We start from the raw sequence: 22,666 nt of genomic DNA on the forward strand, positions 1-22,666 counted from the left end.
TCCTGCGTGAGGAGATGGGCTACCTTTCCCGGCATTTGTCTCATGCTTTCTAACAGCTAAACCTTTGCCCCTACTCTTCCTGCCTTTTGGAATTCCCCATTCACACAGATGCCATTTGCAATGCTCCACATTGATTAAGACGAAGTTCCAACGTCACTTCCTTCCTGAAGTCTTTTCTGACCTCTTTGTTTCTCTTTCATGGTGGCTGTCACCCTCTGCCTTTTTTTTCTCCTCCCCCTACTGGTCATCAGGTCCTTCAGACAGGGTCCATGACTGCTACCTTCTCTATGACCTTCTTATTTGCTTTGTATATGGCAGGTGCATTGCAAATATCTGCTGGGTATGGAATCATGGGTATTTGAAGCACATGGTGAGGTGGTGAGGTGGGGGAAGTATATTTTTGGTAGGGGCCAGGTGGGCTGGACGAATGTGTATTTTCTGTCAGGAGAGCTTTAGTGGTCACTTTTGTTGGGCTTGGGGTCAGCCATGTTTGAAATATTTCCAATGGGAAATGAGGAAAAGAGGTCTGTGCCCATGGAGATAAGGGGACAATCCTTTGCTGTAATCCTGATATACAAAGGAACTGGAAAATAATGGGTACTGAGTGATGTCACCTAACATTTCCCCTGGACTTTGCCAAAAGAAGAGTGAAGAGGGAACTTATGCTTTAGTGAGTGTCCAGAATGTACTGTTTAGACACTGTGCTTGGTTCCTTACATGTGGTAATAATAACAGAGACACTTGTTGAGTGGTTACTACAATACACCATAAGTAGGTGTTATTATGATGGGGAAACTGAGGAACAGAGAGGGTAAGTAACTTGTCCAAAGTCACACAGTTAGCTAAGGAACCATTCTGAACACAGGGAGTCTGGTGCCAAAGTACACCTCTTAATTTCACTGCTGGGCTGAATTTAAATCAATCATTGCAACCACCCAGAAGGCAGGTAGTATTGCGTTCATTTTACAGGTGAGAAAATATGAGTCTTCAAGAGGTTAAACAACGTTCTCATAGATGTACATGCAGTAAATGATTGACCTGAGATTCCAGTTTGATTTTACCAAGTGCCACAAAAGCACTTGTGAGGTTCTATTTTTCTCACAGTGTAGTCAGCAAAGAGTAATTAACCTCTTTCAAGAAGAGCCATAAAGACTGCAAGAAATATTCCTGGCTGATGCCCAGCAAACAGTTGTCTAGAATTAGGCAAAATTTCTTCCAGAAGAACTCCTTGTGCCGTCTTCTTTTATGCTTATTATAGTGACAATGATTCAAGCGCAATAGATTTCCTGGAAATGAGTGTCCAATTTGGGGTTAATGGCTTGACATGCACAATTGGGTCAGTGAGTGGCCTCATTGGCTATGAATTTCCAGGAAATACTCTGAGAGTTGATCATAGCTGCTCAGAAAAGAATGTTCCCTTTCCCAGGTTTTTACACATGTTCCCAGAGGACTTCAGAAAGTGGATTGAATCATTTATCAAACTGGGAAATGCTCTGTAACTTCTGCTCCATTATGTGCTTATCTCCTGATAACGTGTCCTGGGGGAGCTGACGCGCCTCAGCGCGGCACCCACGTGCAGCCTGGGTTTCTACCGTTGGCAGCACAAACAGCGGTAATGTTGTCTCTGTGCAGAAATGTCCATTTCTCATCGTATAACTAATGAAATGGCCTCTTTTATTCATTCAGTATCTTGAAAATTATCTTTAAACATAGATTCCGGTCTGTTGGGAAGGCTTAAGTGTGGCTCTGATCACAGATGGTAGATGAAGTCGCTGCCCTCTCAGCCGCCCCCTGATTCCCAGGGTTTTGTGAGGGCCTGGGGGCAAAGAAAATGGACCTAATTCTCAACTGCCTTTGACAGTAAGAGCTAAAATAGAGTTACTGCGTAGTCCAGTCCATGTCCCTAGGTCTACTCTGATGAAATAATGTGTCTTTGAGGGCCAAATGGAACAACCAATGGCAATCGTGGTGGCAGGCAGCATTTTAAACGTATACGAAGTCAATCTTTCAGAGATGCAGTGATCAGATCGTGTGGAATGGGCAGGGACAAATTTAAATAGAGTATTGCATCTAGGAGTTGGGCTGGCTAAAGAAGTTGGATCAAAGTATTTTTGCAATATTGAATGGTAGGTGAGGAAATCTATAAAGTACTAAGTGTGGCTGGCTTGTGTGGTTACTTTAAAAATTAATATCCAAAGGACAGCTCCATTCAGTGAGATGAATTACTCCAATCTGTGCATGTTCTCAACTGCAGCCTTGAAGGCATTCAGGCGTGTGACGTTGACGTTGGTGGAAAAATATGATTGAGGTACATTTGGCATTTCTTCTGTGTCACAGACTTCAGAGGTGGATGGATAGTGGGTATTCGGGAGCGAGTTCTAGGATAAGCCTCCTCATTTTATTTCCTTTCTCCCCATCTCATCTCAGGCTTTTTAACCAAGGGGCTCTGAGATGTCAGAAGATGTAGATTTGAGATTTGAAATGATAGCAGTAGATAATCCTTTAGTCTCTGTGGGGGAAATTGCAGTATTTCCAGAATCTCTCGCCTGGCCTTAGTGCATCTCCATGTCAATAGGTGTTCACAGGGGTGGAGAGGGGTAGTCCATCTCCATTACAAATGGGGTGAGAAGGGGGTGCACCTGGACCAGAGAGGTTTGATGGGGCCTCTGCAGGCAGGTCGCGAGAGACACAGGCAAGCAGTAGTAGACAACTGCTCAGAAGCAATAACCAGTTTCTCCCACTTTATTTCTCCCTTTGACTTATTTTCGCTTCAAAGGGTTTATTTGTTTTGGTCTGGGAACATATTTTTCCCCTGGAGTACAGTCTCTTAGCCTTTCTGAGGACATTTCCCCAAAAGGTACAGAACTCTGGTGCTGGCAAAGGGCTAAGAAAGGATTTGAGGTTGAAGGTTATGCTTGAGATAGAGAGGCTGGTGTTTTCATTTAACACCCTGGGGATGTTCCCTGGATGTCAAGGATATGATTTTGTGTGTGACGGGTTGTAGCATGAAATTTGGTGCTAAGGGAGCTTGACTTAAAACATGAAGTGATTGAAGTGATTAGTATCTTCCTTTTAGAATCCCCAATTTCTCCTTTATCTCCTCCTCACATACAAAGAAAGTCTCAGAAATTCTTCCCAAGGTCACAGGATAGAAAGCTCTGGACACTAAAATTAAAAAAATATATATATACTTGATCATTTATAGCACAGAAGTTACACTTACCAGGTCCTGTAATCCCCAAGGAAGCTGCCTTTATGGTCCTGTGGGAGATCACTGATTGGACCTTGGGCTGGGAGCTCCTGGTCTGCTGCAGGGACCCCCTTATTCCTCGGTGGTTCCTGCGGTTGCCTCTGGAGACCCCACCTGGCTGTAGTTGATGTGCCAGTTAGGTCCTCCAAGAAGTAGATGGGTAAGATGGAGTTAGGAGTACAAGAGGTTTAGTGGGGAGTAATGCCCATGAAAGTTACAAGGGAGAAGAAGCAGGACTGGGCAGGGAAAGCCTCAGATGGTTGTACGGCTATAAAGATCTGCCATCTCAGCCAACCCAGCTTGGGAGTTCTCAAGTAAAGGTTGCTGTCAAAGCAGTTCCATATAAGGCAGAAATGGCCATGTCCCAGCCCCCCTGCTGTGCTGTGTCATTGGCTGGCAGCCTTTGGGACGAGCATGGCCAAGACTCAAAAACCTAGGCAAAGCCTGGAGTTGCCAACACCTGTAAGCTCTCTGCTCACTGCCCTCCTTGCAGTTGCCGGCAGATCTAATCAGCGTAGCTCCATGGCTGCCACAGCTGACACAGTTGTCAGGAGGTCCTCTTGCTGTTTTCTGCCCCACCTTTTCATCACTGGGTCTATCCAATGTCTTTATCATAATGTGTGGTGAAAACATCAGATAATGAGTCCAGAGACCCAGGTACTACTTTGCTAAAAAACTTGGGGCGAGAGAATATTCACGCACCTTTCTGTCTTCTGAAATCTCTAAGATCCCTCCCAGCTCTGACACTTCCAAGTTTATGATTTGTTTTGGCATCGCCAGGACTCAGCCTAACATGCCTGTGTTTCTCTCTTGCAGAAGGTGTGGCTTTTCCTCCATCGCCTGGGGCTTGAGAATGTGATGCTTCATGACCTTCTAGTGCTCTTTGGGCTTCCCCACTGTTGGTCCTTTTCAGTTGTGTGGATCTGAGATGTAGAACTTCTCCACCTATGTCCCTGTGTTTACTCCTTCTGTTTTAGGGACTGAGTACCCATCATGTTGTAGGCACTGGACTAGATCCGAAGGTGTATCAATGCAAAAGGCGTAGCCCTTGCCCTCGTGGAGTCTAGTGGGAGGGGCCTCCGTGGACATGCAATTGCCATAAGCATGTAGAGGCGTGAGTGCTGCAGGAACACCATTATAGCGGTTCCTGCTAAGTCCTGGGGTCTTGTGGTTGTGAAGGGAAGTGTCCAAAGACAAAATTGAAGTTGAGTCCTCATGGAGGCCCAGGAGTTCCTCAGACAAAGGTAGGAAAAGGTGTCACTGAGGGAGCCGGTGAAGAGAGGCCATTCTGGGTAGAAGACCCACAGGTGCAAAGGTTCAATGTGGAGAGATGAGAAACCGTAATTACTTAGAGTATGTAGAGTACAAAGTGAGAAGAAAGGGGAAGTCAGAAGGTGTGATGCAGAGCTGCTAGAGAGCCTATCCCGAGGGCAACAGGCAACCACAGAATGGCTGAAAGCAGCAACAGCAAAGACGTGGCTTCCTCACACTTGCTTCTGCACTGGGGGTTGCAGGAAGAAAGTTACCACAGCCACAGCCCAGTGCTGCTCTTGTGCCACAGATCTTCAGAACACAGGTGGGTGTTGCTGGTGCACGCAGTCAGGAGGCAGTGGGTATGTGAGTGTACGTTTGCCTATCTCAGCACCTTTGTGAGGTGTGTTTCCCCCCAGGTGGCAGTTACAGATGTTACTGCACATCAACGTCATTCAGGGCAGTTGAGGCTTAGCACGTTGCAATGGCAAGTGCGCTGGCTAGGAGCCGCCGAGACCTCGGTTCTCATTCAGCTGGCTCCATTTCCTACCTCGAATGATACCTGGTGAGTTGAAATGACTTTCAGTTTACTCAGTGCCCTTCCTGCATCAGAATAAGGTCCACTGATTTCATAAAGTGCCCTGCATATAGCCATACCATATTTTACTGCACTTCATTTTATTCGCTTCATGGATATTGCGTTTTTTACAAATCGATGGTTTGTGGCAACCCTGAGGCAAGCAAGTCTAACAATACTATTTTTCCAACAGCATTTGCTTGCTTCCTGTTTCTGTGTCACATTTCAGTAATTCTCACAATATTCCAAACTTTTTCATCCTTATTATATTCGCTTTGATGATCTGTGATCAGTGATTATGACTCTCTGAAAGCCCAGATGATGGTTAGCAATTGTTAGCAATAAAATATTTTTTAATTAAGGTATACACATTTAAAGACATAATGCTATCGAACACTGAGTAGACTACATCATAGTGTAAACAAATTATATATCAACTGGGAAATTAAAAAATTCACTTGACTCACTTTATTGTGATATTCGCTTTATTGCAGGGGTGTGGAACGGAACCCTCAAGCCTCCCAGGACTGCCTGTGTAGGCAGTGATTCTGGGACTGTGCTCTCTTACCAACAACACCTGGGAACTTGCTAGAAATGCAAATTACCCAACTCCACTCCAAACTTACTGAATCGGAAACTCTGGAGGTGGGAACTAGAAATCTTATTTTAATGAGCCCTCCAGGCATTTCTGGTGAGCTAAGTTTGATAACCACGGATGTGGGATAAACTTCAGTACAAATTTGTTGCACCAAAATGGGAAAACACAAGCTAGTCTCCGTTGCTTCACTTGCTGCACCTTCGCAGAAGCACCAGGAGAGGGCGCCCACAGACCTGCCTTTCGCTCGGCCTCGTGGCAGAGCCCAAGGAGAGGGTAAACACCGGAAACCGGGAAGTTTTATCTGTTGTAGAAGTGAATTACATATATATGAAAAAGGACTTCAAAAGGCTGTGATATCACAGTGGCAGTTAAAGAGGCGCAACGCTCAGAGTCGCAGCTGTAGAGGGCAGCGGTGACTGCTTGCTTCAGGATTCCAAATTCCGGAAGCATCTTGGACTGAGTTATTTCTTTGCAGCATTTCTTCTAGCCCCTTTCCTTTGATATACTCAAGCCTTACGATTTTTCTTTGTTCTTTTTTTTTTTTTTTTCACATGTCAGGTTTTAAAGCCGATAGGCTCCTGGCGTGAAAGGCATTAAATCTGCGCGCTGCACCAGCCATCTCGGTTCCGCATTGTTCTGCAGCTCTTTGCGAGGTTCACAGCCAAGTGTGAGCAGGGAATGCCTCCCCCTCTCCCACTTCCTCATTCAGACCCTGACACCTTTAATTTAGTTCGCAGACAACCTTTTGATCTCCAGTGCTGCGTTTGTGTCCCCGCCGGCATCTTTCTCCTTTACTCCAGCTTCCTGTAGCCCCTTGCTGTTGAGTCACTAACAGTCTGAGCTCCCGTGCTGCATGCAGGGTTTTGCAGGGAGGTAGTTGGTGGGTCCAGCACTAAACACAGTCCTGAACCGTGGGGCGGGGATGGAGGTAAGAATGACAAATCTCTCCACTTCTCCTTTTCTCTTTCCCTGGCACTTGCATATCCACCCTTTATACTGAGTCACACTTATATCAGACGATCTGAGGACGGGGTGATGGGCACAAGATGACCTGGGGTTTTGCATTTGTCTTAGCTATTCCCCCAAATGAAATATTTATCTCCAGAAAATAATTAATATATCAAGGGACTTATTGTTGGTGTTTGTGCTGTTGAACAGTTTAGAAGCCTTTCTGCAATCATGTTCTGTAAATTTCATCCCAACACAACTTCATTTGCATTTTCCAAAATAGTATAGTTCAAAATAATGAAGCTTTTTTAGTTTTTTTTAAAAGATAATTTCATAAGAGCAATTTTAGGTTTATAACAAACTGAGAGGAAGATACAGAGATTTCCCTTATGCCCTCTCCCCTCACACATGCATAGCCTCCCCCATTATCAACATCACTCACCAGAATGGTACATTTTTTATTAAGGATAAACCTACATTGACATTGCCCCCAAGTTCATGGCTAACCTTAAAGGTCATACTTGGTGTTGCATATTCTATGAGTTTGGACAGATGTGTAATGACACAGATCCACCATTACAGTATCACACGGAATAGTTCCACTGTCCTAAAAATCCCCTGTGCTCTGCCTATTTCATCTCTCTCCTACCCCATACATGGCAACCACTGATCTTTTCATTGTACATAGTTTCACTTTTTCCAGAATGTCCTGCAGTTGGAATCATTCACTATGTAGCATTTTCAAATTGGCTTCTTTCACTTAGCAATATACATTTAAGGTTTCCCCATGACTTTGCTTCAGTAGTTTCTAAATGTTCAAGGCATCTCCTAGATTTGAGGGGAGCAGGAAAGGGGATTGTGTAGGGATCTGTAGTTGGGAAACAAATGCCCATTGATGTAAGAGAGACTAATTTTTTAATTTTAAGAATAGACAGAGGCACTCTTTCTTAGTTTACACTGAGGTAGTTATATACCTATTCTAAACAGCAAATTCAGATGGGAAATGCTCGACTGCTCTCGTGAGTGGAGGGAGTATAGGAAGAAGAAGGTGAAATCACTTAAAGCTGGGTTCCTAATGACAGATTCAAAGCAATGAACTCCTAAGATGTTTGCTCCTTAGGTCCGGGTGGTCTCCAGTTTGCAGTGAATATGTATTTAAATAATGGTGTGCAACTGCAGCGTTGTTATCCTGGCTTTAGAATAATAACAAAGAAAATATAGAAGACCCGCATGCCCTCCACAGCTGGCTTTGATTTGTCCTCGTGATATAAATGAGACTTTTTGTTTATTTGTGTTTTGATTTTGCCAGTCCCTGACAAAGATTCTTTCCTTGACCAAACTCTTATCAGACTTATCTGAGCTCTTTTTTCAGCTAAGCCTCAACTTTTGGACTTCCCTGTTTTTCTCTGCAGTGCCCAATTTTAACAAGAGTCCTGAGTCAGCTTAACCAGAATCCCCACCCTCAATATCTAATCACCCTCGACATCTAACCAAGTTCCTCATTCTTCACCATGCCCCACGTGGTGTCTAATCACCTTGTCCTGCTTTCATCCAGAATCTTATTAGGTGGGTGTAGCAGAATCCCCACCTTACCCCTGTTTCCTCTTAGTAATATTCCATCAACCAACCTTCACCCTGCCCCTGGGCTATAAATTCCTGTTTTCCTTGTTGTATTTGTAGTTGAGCCCAATCTCTCTCCCCTACTGCTGAACCCTACTGCAGGGGTCCCTACCCTATGTGATGGTTCCCCTTGAATAAAGTCTGCCTTATCGTTCTCTTACAGTGTCAGGAATCATTTTCTGTTTTCTTTAACATCCCTCTCAAGGGACTAAAATTCTGAAGATGCTTTGTCATTTTCTGGTTAACAGGGAATGTGCTCTTGAAAACCCATTCTATTTTCACTTCCAAAAATTGAAGATTATGACACTTTCTTTCCACTTTATGCCAATTAACCATTTATTGCTGCAGCCCCAGAAGAGAGCCTGTCACATAGTAGGAGTGCAAGAAATATTTGCTAAATAAATAACCCTAAAGCCCATGCTTTTCCTACCATAGCGACTTCCTTTTACATCCTGGTTCTCACATGGGAACACCCTTCCTGGGTAGGGGCAGGGGCCCTTGCCATTCACTAAGTGCCCAGGGGTTTAACTTCCTCTTGGGAATCAGGAGGTTGTGCTACTTGCCCAAGACCCAGATGGCTTGTCCTGTGCAGTCTCCGCAGAGCTCTCTGTCGTGTCTCCCTCATGTGTGGAATCCTGGGTGCCCTGCTGGTCCACTCCCAGCTGCTGTCCCTGCCTGACCCATCACAGGCTGTATGCTGGGGGTCTCTTTGCTCCTGGCAGTGGAGAAAACAAGGCTGCCCTGGACTAGGTGGGCCTGAGAGAAGAGCCAGATGAAGGTTACTCACAGGCCAGGGATAGGCGCTTACTGGGCATGGCAGCTCCCGTAACCCACTGTAAGTCCTGCGAAAGGAAATCCCAGGGCAAAATACCTCTAAAAACTGAAATCAGTCAAAGGGAGAAATGAAGTTTAAAATCCGTTTATTGCTTACAAAACTGCAGTCCAGCCCATCTCTCCCTTCTGCTCCAGCAGCAGCAGCAAAACCTGCCCTCCCCTTCACCTCTCAGGTACAAATAAGCCCTTGGTTGCCCATTGATATGGAGATGAACTTCTCTCCATCCCTGAGGAATGATGCAAATGCACTAAAGTCATACTTCTTTCCACTTCTGAATGCCTATTGATATGCAGATGTACTAAAGCCAGGCGAGATATTCTGGAAATGTCACAATTTTACCCACACCATTGGTTGGCATTAAGTGCCTTAGGTGAGGAGGACCTTTGCATGCTCCTGGGGGTCTCGCTAAGATTACTTTAGAATCTCTTTGAAGCATTGCATTTCAAGTGTCCCGTGCTCCGTGGCACAAATATCTGGGTCTGGGGTGGGCCGGCTTGGGTCTAGGACTGTTCTGGGGACTCAGGGTAACACGGTCCTTTGCTGTTTTCTTCTTCAGCCCAGCACCAGCACTGAGCCTCCACCTAAACTGATGTTTCAGTTTATTCTGAGGACATCTTTACTGTGCAAAGTCAGCTTCTGTTGGTTTCCTTTGACTTTATAAGACACTAAGACCTGGTTTTAGGAACTAGATTCTTGCCTCACTCTCTGTGACCAAGCTCTGCTTATAATCCTGTTTTGGCAACTGAGTCCTGGTCTTGTCTCCCACAGGGCCTGTGCTCCAGACTCCTCTCCCTGCTCACAATCTGCAGACCTTCAGAAATTTTTTGGTCAATTTTTCTTGCCCACCTCATGGCCAAGTTTTCTGGGAGCAGATACTTGCTCCTGAATGCTGGATGCTGCTCTGAGCGCCTCCTGCTGGATGCTCCTGATACAATCACTGTCCTGCTCACTTGGGCCTCTGGCAGTGCTATCTGCCCGCCTGCCCTGTTGGGTACAGCTGGGCGTCAGGACACTGACATTCCCAGGTTCATGTTTCTTCCTAGCACTGACGCAACCAAAGAGGTCTGTATGCCTTCAGGTCCCAGCTGTCCTAGGTTTGGGCCTTTACTCCAGTCTTGGTCCCTCTAATCTTCTTTACATAACCTCTAGGATGACTTTGTAAAAGACAAATGTTTGATCTTTTCACCATCTGGATCAAAACTCTCTGAAGGCTCCTCATTGCCTTTGGAATAAAGTTCAAGTTCTAGGTGGTAGCAGCCTCTCACTAGACTGTAGCATGCTGCCGTCCTGTGTAATGGTTAGAAGCACAGACCTGAATTTCAGTCTGTCTGCATTCACACACTGCCTCTGTTACATACTAGCTGTGCTACTTCACTCTCTGGACTCAGTTTCTTTATCTGTAGAACAGGGATAAGATATGTATTCACTGAGGTGTCATGAGGACTCAATGAATTATATTGAAAGCATTTGGAATAGAATTTGATACATAAGTAACATTACAGAAGGCTTAACTGTTATTACTCAAGATTGAGTCCAGCTATCCACTTTTACAGTCTATTCCATCCAGATTTCATCATCAGTATTTTCCTTGAATATATCCTATTTTATGTTTACATCTGTGTATGTGCTGTTCCCATGCATTAAATACTTTTCCCATTTCTTCACCTAGTCTAACTTCTGCTTGTCTTTCAAAACACAGCGGATTTCACATCAGGAGAAGCCTTCTGAAGCCTTCCTTTTCCTTCCACATGATTTAGAGGAATCCACTGCAGTGACCCAGTGACACCTAGCATCATACTGACTGTGCTGTCTTTTAACCTTTAATTTACATATTGTTTCATTTGCAAGACAGGAAGCATCTTCTGAGGAAGGGGCACTTTTTAGTTTTTGAATCTCTGCACCTAGGACAGTGTTTGCAGAAAGAACATACTCAGTGACTGAATCCCATGGCTTGCAAAGCTACCTTTATGACTGTGGTCTCCTTGGCTATGGCAGGAGCCAAGCCTGATCACCTGAGTGTGAGCCCAGAGGAATGCCAGGGGAGCTACTGGCACTGACTCCGTCTCCTGGTGGTGATGACTCGCTGCTGGGCTTAACTGTTCAGGGGTTCTTCTCATGGATGCAAAAACTCCTTAAACTTCTTACCTCCCTTTGCATCCATGATTCCAGCACTGCCCTGCAAACCTCAGGGATGGAGTGTTCTACTCTGGGGACAAAGCAATGCACAACTTTCTTACTGCAGAATGTGTGATGGTGGCATGTTAAGAAATGTGTATTTGGTTTCTGTTCCTGACCCAGAGCTCTTAAAACTCTTATAATTTCCCAAGTGATAGGAGCAGTTTTTTTTATAATCGTCTTAGTCCCTGCTTCTTGCCACAAGAGTTTCTAAGATCCTTGGAATCTCCAGAGTGGTAAGAGTGCCCTTCTGCATGTTAATGAGCTGACTGGAGGCTGGAAGCTCTGAGAGAGCTTCAGGATGGGGGCTGGTTGCCAGAGGAGCCAACCATGTGTTTAGAGGTTTAGAAATTTCAGCCCTTCCCACAACCACCAGGGAAAAAAGAGGGGCCAGAGATTGAGCTCAGGCACCAATTGCCAGCAATTGAATCAACCATGCCTATGTAATGGACCCTCCACAACAATCTTAAAGAATGTGTTTGCAGGCTTCCAGGTCTGTGTGCACATGGAGGTGCTGAGAGCGGGGAGCTCCTGGAAAGGGCATAGAATCTCTGCTCCCTTAACTGCCTCGGCCTATGTATCTCTTCCACTGGATTGTTCTTGAGTTATATCCTTTATAACAAACTGGTAATAAGCAAAGTGTTTCTCTGATTTCTGTGAGCTGTTCTAACAAGTTATTGAACCCAAGGACAGGGTTGTGGAAACTCCCAATTTATAGCCAGTTAGTCTGAAGTGTGGGAGGCCTGGACTGACAATCAGTTTATGAAGTGGGGTGGGGTGGTCTGGGGGACTGAGTCATGAACTTGTGGCATCTGCACTAACTCTCATTGTTAGTGTCAGAACTGAATTGTAGGATGCACAGTTGGTATCTGGAGAATTGGAGAACTGGTTGGTGTAAGAACTCTCCCCTCCCAATTTAGTGAATAATGAGTATAAGAACAGTTTCCCTTTTAGTGCCCATGACAAATTCTAGAAAGATCATCAGAGTTCAAAAAAACATACCCTAATGGGCAGAGACGTCTAGTTATCTAAAAGTATCTATTTTCCCTTTTACTTAGTAACAGTAATTTATTCAGAATATTGATGAATCCAACCTAAAGATGCTATCTTCCATATACCTTGCAACGAGGTGTGGCCGTGTGAGTAGATTCTGGCTGGTATGTTTTATGTGAAAGTATTAGTTGATGCTTCTGACAAGCCTTTGTGGATGGGGAGAATACCATCTGCCATCCTGTTATTTGGAATGTGTTTGTGATGGCTGCAGCCATTGTGGGCCATGAGTCTGAGGACCTCAGCCTGGAGGCTGAATGGGAAACTAAATGGAGGCTGGGCCCCTGACTGCCATAAAGCCTCCATGACAGCCCTGGGATGACAGCCTCTGGTTTTTTCTAGGGCTCTTTTTGAGTTTTCTGTCTCATTCAGCTAAACATAATCCAGTTGATCCAGTGTATGATATGTTCTTGTCCAAGCAGGAGCACATGGGAAACTTCTGGGTGAATTTAGACCATGTCCCCAAATCAAGCCCCAGATGGACTCTCTGATCTTCTCTGGGAATCTGTATAACCAGCCTGTGGAAACCTCCGGCAATCTGCTTGTCTTTGCTATGTGTTCCCTTCTACCTCCTGCCCCTGCCTCTGTGTGGTCCTGACCTGTCTCCCTCAAGCTCTCTGCCTCTTTTGTCCTTCACTTGTACTGACCTCCTGCCTGGTGACAGACCCTCTGCTCAGCTCATTTCATCACCAAGCCCTCAGGCTCCAATCCTGCCTCAGTGATAGAATCCTCAGATACTCTCTCTGTACTCACAAGTAGCAACAGCATAAAAGGTGGGAGAGAGAGAATCAGAAGTTCTAGCTATCCAGAATTTTTGCTTCTCTGTGAGCCCACAGGACCTGTATTTTTACAGGAGTTTGATACATTTAAGGTTGCTGTGCTCCACCTCTCAGATGAACACTCTCTGTGCTGGGTAAGCCCCTAGGGAGGACCAGCCATTTAGAGCCTACTGTAGAGGGCTGGGGGTTACTGTTTCATGCTGGCCTGCTGATTTATGATGGAAGCCATTTGCAGCAGTCTTAAAGAGGCCATAAACTGAGGGAAAGCCACAGCCACCTGGCCTTGCCCGCTGTCAGCGTGCTCCCTGGCAGCTCAGCCTCACCCTTGGGACATTTCCTTTCCCAATGCTAACCTTAATCACCGGTTTAATTAGAGTCTCTTAGAGATGATTACATCTTTCTCTGATGAGAACAGATCCCATTGGACTGAGGGCTGAACATCCTGCTCCTGGCTGTTCACCACAGGATGACCCAGGTGTGCAAGGTTACAATCTCCTCGTTAGACCTCACAAAGGGGAATGTGGGGCTGAGTGTCTTAAAGTATTCTCACATCCAATGTTGTATTTTAATTAACCTTCATCTCAGATAAATATGTGACAGCCCACTTGAGGGGTATCAGTTTGCTTGTTTGGAAATTCAGGGGCTCCCTTTTAGGTCGGACAGGGTTTTTCAATCTGGGTCCTTTGAAACTGGCCCAGCAGAAACAGCAAGCCTTCTATCCACTTGCACAAAGGTGGCACAAATTGCTATTGTTTCTATGACAACTGATGGCTTTTTTTTTTTTTTCGTTTCCTAAAAGCTGCCTTCTGTATGATGGACAGCAGCATGTGGAAGAAATGTGCGAGGCAGAGACTGGCCTGCTAGGTCACAGAAGCAAACATACACAATGATTTTATTGTCTTCCCTGGTCCTGGCCCTTTGTCTCAGCTTTCTGTCCCAGTGTTTGCCATGCAAGTCACATTGAAGTGGGAATAATAGCCACTAGGCTGAACGAACAGAGACCCCAGCAATTTGTGTGCAATCTCACTTGAACGCTTGGATTTTGGAAGGCAGTTTTTCTTTTTTTTTTTAAACACTGCTGTTTGGCTTCTTTTGCTTAATGAGGCTTTTCAGAAGGGAAAACTAGCAAACAACCAAACAAGAGTTCTGCCCTTTAAGCAATTGCTTTCTAAATTCTTTGTCAGAATACAGCTGTGCTATGAAGGTGAGTTGGGATCTCTGTGTTTGTAATCTGCAGAGTCTACATCAAACCAGACTCTCCATGTGGCTGCTTTAACAGCACCAGTGTTTAACATGCTATTTCATTAAATGAGGAAACTAGGAAAAATTAACTTTCTGAGGATAATAATTACCTTTAAGTAAATAGCTTTGGTCAGTGATTCCCAATCGAGGGCTGACTATTTTTGGAAGGATCTTAATGTCATTGTGAACTATGACAAGCCTTCTAGAAAAGCTGTATTGTCTTCAGCCTGAACAAATGAAATGGCTCCCACAGATCGGTGGCTTTATTTTTCAACTATGTGTAGATGCTGTTCAAAATAGTAAACTACAAATTCATTCTAAAAGGTGGCTATGTCAACAGATGCTGTGATCATTATTGTTATTCTTTCTTAAATTAACTGGTACAAAACAAACACCTGTTGTCATGGGAGAAGGCACTTGGCATTTTTTTTTTGTTACCATTAATCTACAATTACATGAAGAACATTATGTTTACTAGGGTCCCCCCTCACCAAGTCCCCCCCACAAACCCTATTACAGTCACTGTCCATCAGTGTAGTAAGATGCTATAGAATCACTACTTGTCTTCTCTGTGTTGCACAGCCCTCCCCATGCCCCCCCATTACACATGCTAATCGTAATACCCCCTTTCTTCTTCCCCACCCTTTTCCCTCCCTTCCCACCCATTCTCCCCAGTCCCTTTCCCTTTGGTAACCATTAGTCCATTCTTGGGTTCTGTGATTCTGCTGCTGTTTTGTTCCTTCAATTTTTCTTTGTTCTTATACTCCACATGTGAGTGAAATCATTTGGTATTTGTCTTTCTCCACTTGGCTTATTTCACTGAGCATAATACCCTCTAGCTCCATCCATGTTGTTGCAAATGGTAGGATTTGTTTTCTTTTTATGGCTGAGTAATATTCCATTGTGAATATGTACCACATCTTCTTTATCCATTCATCTACTGATGGACACTTAGGTTGCTTCCATTTCTTGGCTATTGTAAATAGTGCTGAGATAAATATAGGGGTGCATCTGTCTTTTTCAAACTGGGCTGCTGCATTCTTAGGGTAAATTCCTAGGAGTGGAATTCCTGGGTCAAATGGTATGTCTATTTTGAGCATTTTGAGGAACCTCCATACTGCTTTCCACAATGGTTGAACTAATTTACATTCCCACCAGCAGTGAAGGAGGGTTCCCCTTTCTCCACATCCTCACCAGCATTTGTTGTTCCTAGTCTTTCCTATGTTGGCCCTCCTAACTGGTGTGAGGTGGTATCTCATTGTGGTTTTAATTTGCATTTCCCTGATAATTAACGATGTGGATCATCTTTTCATGTGCCTGTTGGCCATCTGAATTTCTTCTTTGGGGAATTGACTGTTCATATCCTCCACCCATTTTTTAATCGGGTTATTTGCTTTTTGGGTGTTGAGGCATGTCATTTCTTTATATATTTTGGATGTTAACCCCTTGTCAGATATGTCATTTACAAATGTATTCTCCTATTCTGTAGGATGGCTTTTTGTTCTACTGATGGTGTCCTTTGCTGTACAGAGGCCTTTTAGTTTGATGTAGTCCTGTTTGTTCATTTTTGCTTTTGTTTCCCTTGCCTGAGGAGATGCAATCAGGAAAAAGTTGCTCATGTTTTTATTCAAGAGATTTTGCCTACATTTTCTTCTAAGAGTTTTATGGTTTAATGACTTACACTCAGGTCTTTGACCCATTTCGAGTTTACTTTTCTGTATGGAGTTAGACAGTAATCCAGTTTCATTCTCTTACATGTAGCTGTCCAGTTTTTCCAACACCAGTTGTTGAAGAGACTGTCATTTCCCCATTGTATGTCCATGCCTCCTTTATCATATATTAATTGACCATATTATGGTCTATTTTTGTGTGAGGCAACTGTTTGAGTTTTGAGGATGGGAGTGTGCCACTGGGTGACAGCGGTTGGGTAGGTCTGCTGGCTTAGCTCTTTACCCACATGTAGGGTGGGCTCTGTGGCTGTGTGGATTCTCTGGTCAGGCTTACTAGATGGTCTGGACTAAGTACTATATTCGGTAGCTGATGAGGCTGTGAATTAGCTTCCTTGCCCTGGCAGGGCAGTAGGACTGCACGGAGGGTCTGTATAACTCATTATTTGAGGATTCAAATTAGGCCAGAGTGTGCATTGCTTTCCTGGTCAGGAAAGGCCCTGGTTTTGTTCTGCAAGGGCTATGCTTTCTGTTCAAGTGCCACTGTTCACAGGGCTGTTGTATGGGCTGTACTTTTCCCATGTACTTTTGTTAGTTTCCCTTTTTGGACAGGATGAAGGCTGTATTCAGCAATGAGTGGGGCTATGAATTAGATTCACTGTACTGGCACAATGAGAGAAGAACCCCTAACACTGGCAAAGCTTTTTGTTTTCTTAACTCAAATTGACCCACACCCCAAGTTCCCTGACTGAATGGGGCTACTGGCTTTGCTCTTCAAACTCTCAACTCTGCCTTTCCACCTTTTGGCTTGAGCACCCCTGGGCCCCACTCCTTCCAAGAGTTGCCACCAGCTCTTCTGGTCAGATAAGGCTGAAAAACACTCTCCATAGTGGGTGGGGCTGTGACTCCACCCCTTGCCATGGCATAGGGGAACCAGGCTCTAGGGATGGCGGAACTCCTCATCTAAGGATTTGAATCAGGCCGATTTATATCCTGCTGAGTTCCCTGGTCAGAGTGCACCCTCATCTTTGTTCTGCAGATGAGTGAAGCTGCTGGTTGGGATCATTATTTGGCAACCCAGGTGTGGACTCAGTCTGCTAATATCTCTGCATTGGTTGCTGCAAGGTCTCTCCCATTTTCCATAAGTCAGATTCTCAGTGTTGAGTACAACCTCTGTAGTATGAGATCAGAGCAAAGGCTCCTGCAAAGTGACCCATGATGTTGGGTGGTGTTGACTGATCCCCCTGAATTCTATTTTTCCACTGGAGGAACCAGAGGCCCAGGAGAGACCCCTCTACATGGTACTGTGCTGGACTGGGGCAGGGGTAGTGCTTTCAATGTGTAGCCACCTCTCTTACTCTTCTAATACAGTCTGTGTTGGTGTCTGGTTGCAGGAGGGCACTTCAGCCTCATCCATGTGTTCTAGGATTCTCTTATTCTTGAAGAGTCATTAGTTGTTCTTACAATGAAGTCAGGAACAACCTACAACACCAGTTTGGTGATGTCACTGTATCCAGTTCTTGACTGTTGGCAGATGATGTAAATGCTTGAATGGCTGTGAGAGAGAACCAAGACCTTGAAGGGGCTTCCATTAGACCATCTTTCTGAGTACTTCCAGCTTTGGTATTCTGAGGCTTTGTCTTATAGAGCAAGTGGCTTGAAACTATCTAAATTAACTACTTTTGGAAGCTGAAAATATAGAAATAAATGCAAAATCCCCCAGGCAAGTGGCATCTGCACCTGGCTGGAGAGCTTGTGGCTTGGAAACAGCCCAAGGAGCTTCCTTCATCACAGTGTGCTTGGGGGCTGCTCAGAAGGAGACTTCGTGGTATTTAGAACCCTCCAAAGTTCACCTTTATATACTTCTCTCTCCTGGTTTAACTTCTTGGGTCCTTTCTACTTACTTAATTTGTCAGATCTTCAACTTCATTCTCACTCAGCTTCCTCCACCTGATACTAAATGGGGACATAGCAGCCGAGCAGAAAGACTAACTTAGGGGATACACTATGTCCAAATGATGGCTCTACTGATACAGGGGTTCTTGCTCATGAAGCTGAAGAATGAACTTTGTAAACACTCAAGGTAGAAGAGCAAGGTAGAGGCTTTTATTTAGAGATAAAGTGAGAGGACAGAGCTCCTGGCTCACACCGGGAGTGGATAAGAGAGTCTGTGGTGGTGCCACTGCCTAGGGGTTTTTTGCATGGTTGAGGATTTTCAGGAATGGAGGTAAAGGGCCAGGAGTGCAGACTTGTAAGATTGACTGCCCTGCCCCCAAGGTGGGCTGGGTTGTTGTCTGTTTGCTTGGGCTGTTTGTAGTTGAGATTGCTTACCAAATTAGTCTTTTGCCTAGGTTGCAGATTACTTGATTAGGATAACAGAATGAAGAACAGCACATAGGTACAGTTAAAAATAATCTGGGCCTTTTAGCAGGCTAAGGCAAATTTTACAGTGTCATGATCTAATTGATATAGTGAAGTGACGGGTTATGCTGAGGCACTCTTCTTTATTTGTGGAACACTCAAATATTCCAGGCCGAGTTGCTCCTGGCCTTTTGAACTTTAACTGATCTCACTGAAGATGTCTATATTCCTAGTCTGGTATCTTTACCCTAGAGAATTAGTGTGACTCTGACTTTGCATAATGCTTAACACAGAGTTTTGATAGGGACTGCTTTGCACATTGTTACATTGTTTTGTCTGTAATTATCATGCTTTGCTTTTTTCTAGAGGCCCTCACCCTGCTCTGCCTAAACCACAGACCCTGACTCACTACCATGAATTTGCAGTGTGATTCTCTATGCCTCAGTTTTCTTTTGAGAAAAAAAAAATCAAGATGTAATACCTACTTATAAGTTTTAAAGTATAGATGAGTCAGTGGAAGTAATGCTCTGAGCTGAGTGATACTCACATAATAGGTACTCAGTAAACGAGTGACTTGCAATTACTAATAATGCCCTCCTCCATTTGTAACGATTCAAGTTCTGCCCTTTCACGAAGATTTTGCCTAAGCATCTTTAAAATTGTGAAGACTTCCCAGATCATTCTAGCCCAGTGATCCCTTGCTGTTATGAACTGTCTAGTCTACTTGTTTCACAATTAATCTTGTAATGATTTTTGCACATACAGACATTTATTTTAATTATGTCTTTTGTTAGGAGGAATTTCCTCCACTTGCCTGGAAGATTTTGAGAACCCTATGACTGTGCCTTATATATCCTTTAATCTGTAGTTACTTGCACAGTGACAGTTTCTTGATAAGTATATCAGTTTATCAATAAGAGTGTTTTGATTTAATAAATGCACTTCTAGTGTTGACTGTTGTAGTGCTTGACACAGAGTGAAGGGATATTTTTGGGGACATGTAGGCAGTTATTTGTGCAGGTTTTAATACATTAGTTCAAAGATATTTCTACTCATGATTATGAAAAGATTGATGAAACTGTAAATACTGAGTCTGCTGGAATCCTAGCTCCCCAGCAGGGCCATTTGAACACTTCACATTAGTAATAACTTCCTTGCAGGATAGTGTGGGTTCCCCATGAACAGTTAATTAGGGGGAGCAGGTTCATTACTGCAAAGTGGTTGAGTTTAGAATAAGCTAAATAAGAAGATTAAAATCATTTCAGAGGGAACATTTCATGGGATATTAATACATTGGCTGTAAATAATGAAAGATAATGAGAGCATGAAATCCTGACAACAATATATTAACTGCAAGGGAACTAATTTGTAAATGAGTGCTTTGCTTCTCTCTGAGACACATTCTCATTTGCTGAAAGGAAGGCTGAGGATGGCCACCAAGGAGACACCTTGGTAAAATTTGAGTGTAGCTTTTAATAGCCGAGTTTTGTGGATTCACTGCAATGTTGGGGCTTGAATTTTTTAGTAGTGAAAAATAAGTACTCTAGAGGTGAACAAAAATAACCTTTTTCTTTTAAAGAATTAATAACATTCCCTTAATTGAGATAAAAAATTCACTGGATGCTTTCTCATAGCATATTTTTGTGTCATCCCAGGAGTGGATTCCAATATATGGATTTTACTGACATCCACAGGTGGGTGGGTATGGGACAGAGGAGGCAGTGGTGTAGCAGTGTTCCAGGTCTAGCTTACTGGTTCCCTTTCTGTAACAGGGTGGTACCAAGAGTGGGACAGATGCTTGGGGGAAAAGAGCTGGGAGAGAGAGACAGCTGAGACCCCAGATTCTTTTCCCTTTGCCCCTAATGTGCTCCAGAATGATCCCACTGTGAAAGCAGGAGGAAGGGAATAGGGATCTGGAAGGGCTAATGGAGAGACAGAAAAAAGTCACTCTTGCTGCTTGGTTGGGTTTTGATAATACTTTATGATGAGTTTAGGGGCTGGTCTCTGGAGACGATCCAAAGGAGAAGCTGCGTTTTGTGAAATCTGGCTTCAGTGTGTAAGAGGAGGCTTGAGCCTTCTTTGACATTTACTGTTATTCCTTTTTTATTGACCTCAAAATTGAGTTAATATTACTTAACTTACTCTAGCACTTTGCCTTTTTTTTTTTGCTAAATATCTCACAACAACTCCTTTAATTTTATGGAAAAAGACCTGGAGACATGCAGGTAGATTTGTGATTTACTAGGGCTAAAAATTAGCAGCAGAACCAAGAATTGAATACAAAACAGGGATACAAAGTATTTGCTTTAACTATTGTATGTTCTTTGTTATCAGTGAAGAACTTATGTTCTTAGGATACGTTCTGGTCACAGTTGAAGGGCATTGTTCTATGTAAATGAGAACTCGGCTTGATTCATTGTCTTAGAGTCTTAGTAATTATATTATTTCTCCAATTCATAAAATTTTATAATTTATCCTGAGTGTTTTAGTCAATTAGTATGAATTAGAAAGGTCGTATAGACTACAGATTTCCTGTAGGACTCTCTTTGGTGATTACAAATCCAGTTTCACTAAATCTTGGTAAAAATAAAACAATTTTTTGAAGTTCCTAGAAGGCCTTACATTTCTCTCATTTTTTTCTATATTTTCTAGTAAATTCAATATTATTATTTGAATGTCAAATTACATCTTTTGAATTATACAAACCCCTATACGCAGGGATAAACTTAGAAATTCAGTAGAGTCTTTTTCTAAACAACCAGCTCATTAACTCTTGAAACCTTTTCTTTGAATCTTAAACACCCAGGCAATAAGAACTGAGAAAAGAGTACTTTTAAAACCCTTTCTTGCACAGAAATTCTAATGCTGATCTGTTGTAATCAGATTTTATTGTAGTATAATGTAGCTTGGTTTATGATCCTTTTAAAAAAATAGTATGCACCGTTTTCTGTTTTCTATCTATCCTTTTGTTAGGTAATGAACAGTGGATAGATTTTTTTCTCTCTCTCTGAAGGATAAAGACAGAATGTTCCAAGCCTGTAAAAGCGTTAATATCATTTAGAATCCAAAATGTGAAAGGTTCAACATAATTAACACAGAGTATCAGTTTGCTTCACAGCTTTTTTTTTAATTGACATATCATAGACAGTTGTATTGCTCCTCAGTTTGGTAACATTAATAAACAAGTGCTTGTAATTTAAGAGTAATTATGAATCCGTCCATGTGTGATTTTCTAATGAAGTCAAATAAATAAATCAGCAGTTGGGAGGCATTCTTTAGTTCTTAATTAGGAAAATAACAGCAAGTTTAAGGTCTTAATTTTTCACTCAATTCTTCCCGTTGTATTGCTTTTATATAATGGTATGATAAAGTCATTGCATTTAGAGAATGCCAAGTTTGACAGCACAGTACTTGGAACTATGAAATCCTTTTCTCTGCCGCTTTCAGAAGCAGTGCTGTTAATCATGTAATACATTTGCACTTGGCATAAACAAAAGTTTTTGAGATACTTGGATATAAAGTGCCATGGAAAATTGTAGCACACTCCTTTTTGCCAAAGACTGTGAGGAAGACATGTGATACGAATTTCTGTACTCATTTTACACCCAGAGCTGTTTAACATGTCACTGACCTACCCAAAGCCCCAATGCAAGATGGGAAAAGAACATAGGTGTCAATTACTGACACTCCCCAAAGACTGCTAGAATAATCTATTGATGAAATAAAGCTGAGTTTATTAATTAACTGAAATAGGGAGAACACACCCTGGATAATGTCCAGAACCTCAGAGGTCAGAGACAGAATTAGGGTCTTGTGGTCTGGCTGAAAGTAGGTAGAATTTCCACCTGATTGGGATCAGACAAAGATCATGTTATAATACTTTAGGATTAGTGGACAAAGAATTTTTATGCTTTACATCTTTATGTTCCTTGGCAAGAATTTTCGTGGACAAATAGTAGAGGCATATTGGCACGACAGCCTTACTTCTTAGTCCTGATAATTCAGTTATTGGAGTGCAGGCCCATGAGTTCCTGATCAGGTTAGTTAAAAATGTATTCATCTACCCACCCACCTATCTGTCCATTTTCCATCCACCCATCCAACCAGTGTTCGTGAAGCCCCTGTTGTTTGTCATGTGCTATGACAGATACTAGGGATACAGAGATGAATGACAGGGTTTTTGCCCTTAAGAGACTCACAGTCTAACAGAGATGGTAGATACTTTAAGATAATGGTTATAATAACAAACATAAATGGGGAGCGATAAGACAAAAAATATAGGTTATTGCCCAGTTTTGAAGGACTTCAAATGT

This window comes from Manis pentadactyla, chromosome 4, assembly GCF_030020395.1.
Source record: "Manis pentadactyla isolate mManPen7 chromosome 4, mManPen7.hap1, whole genome shotgun sequence".
In the NCBI taxonomy this organism is placed as follows: Eukaryota; Metazoa; Chordata; class Mammalia; order Pholidota; family Manidae; genus Manis; species Manis pentadactyla.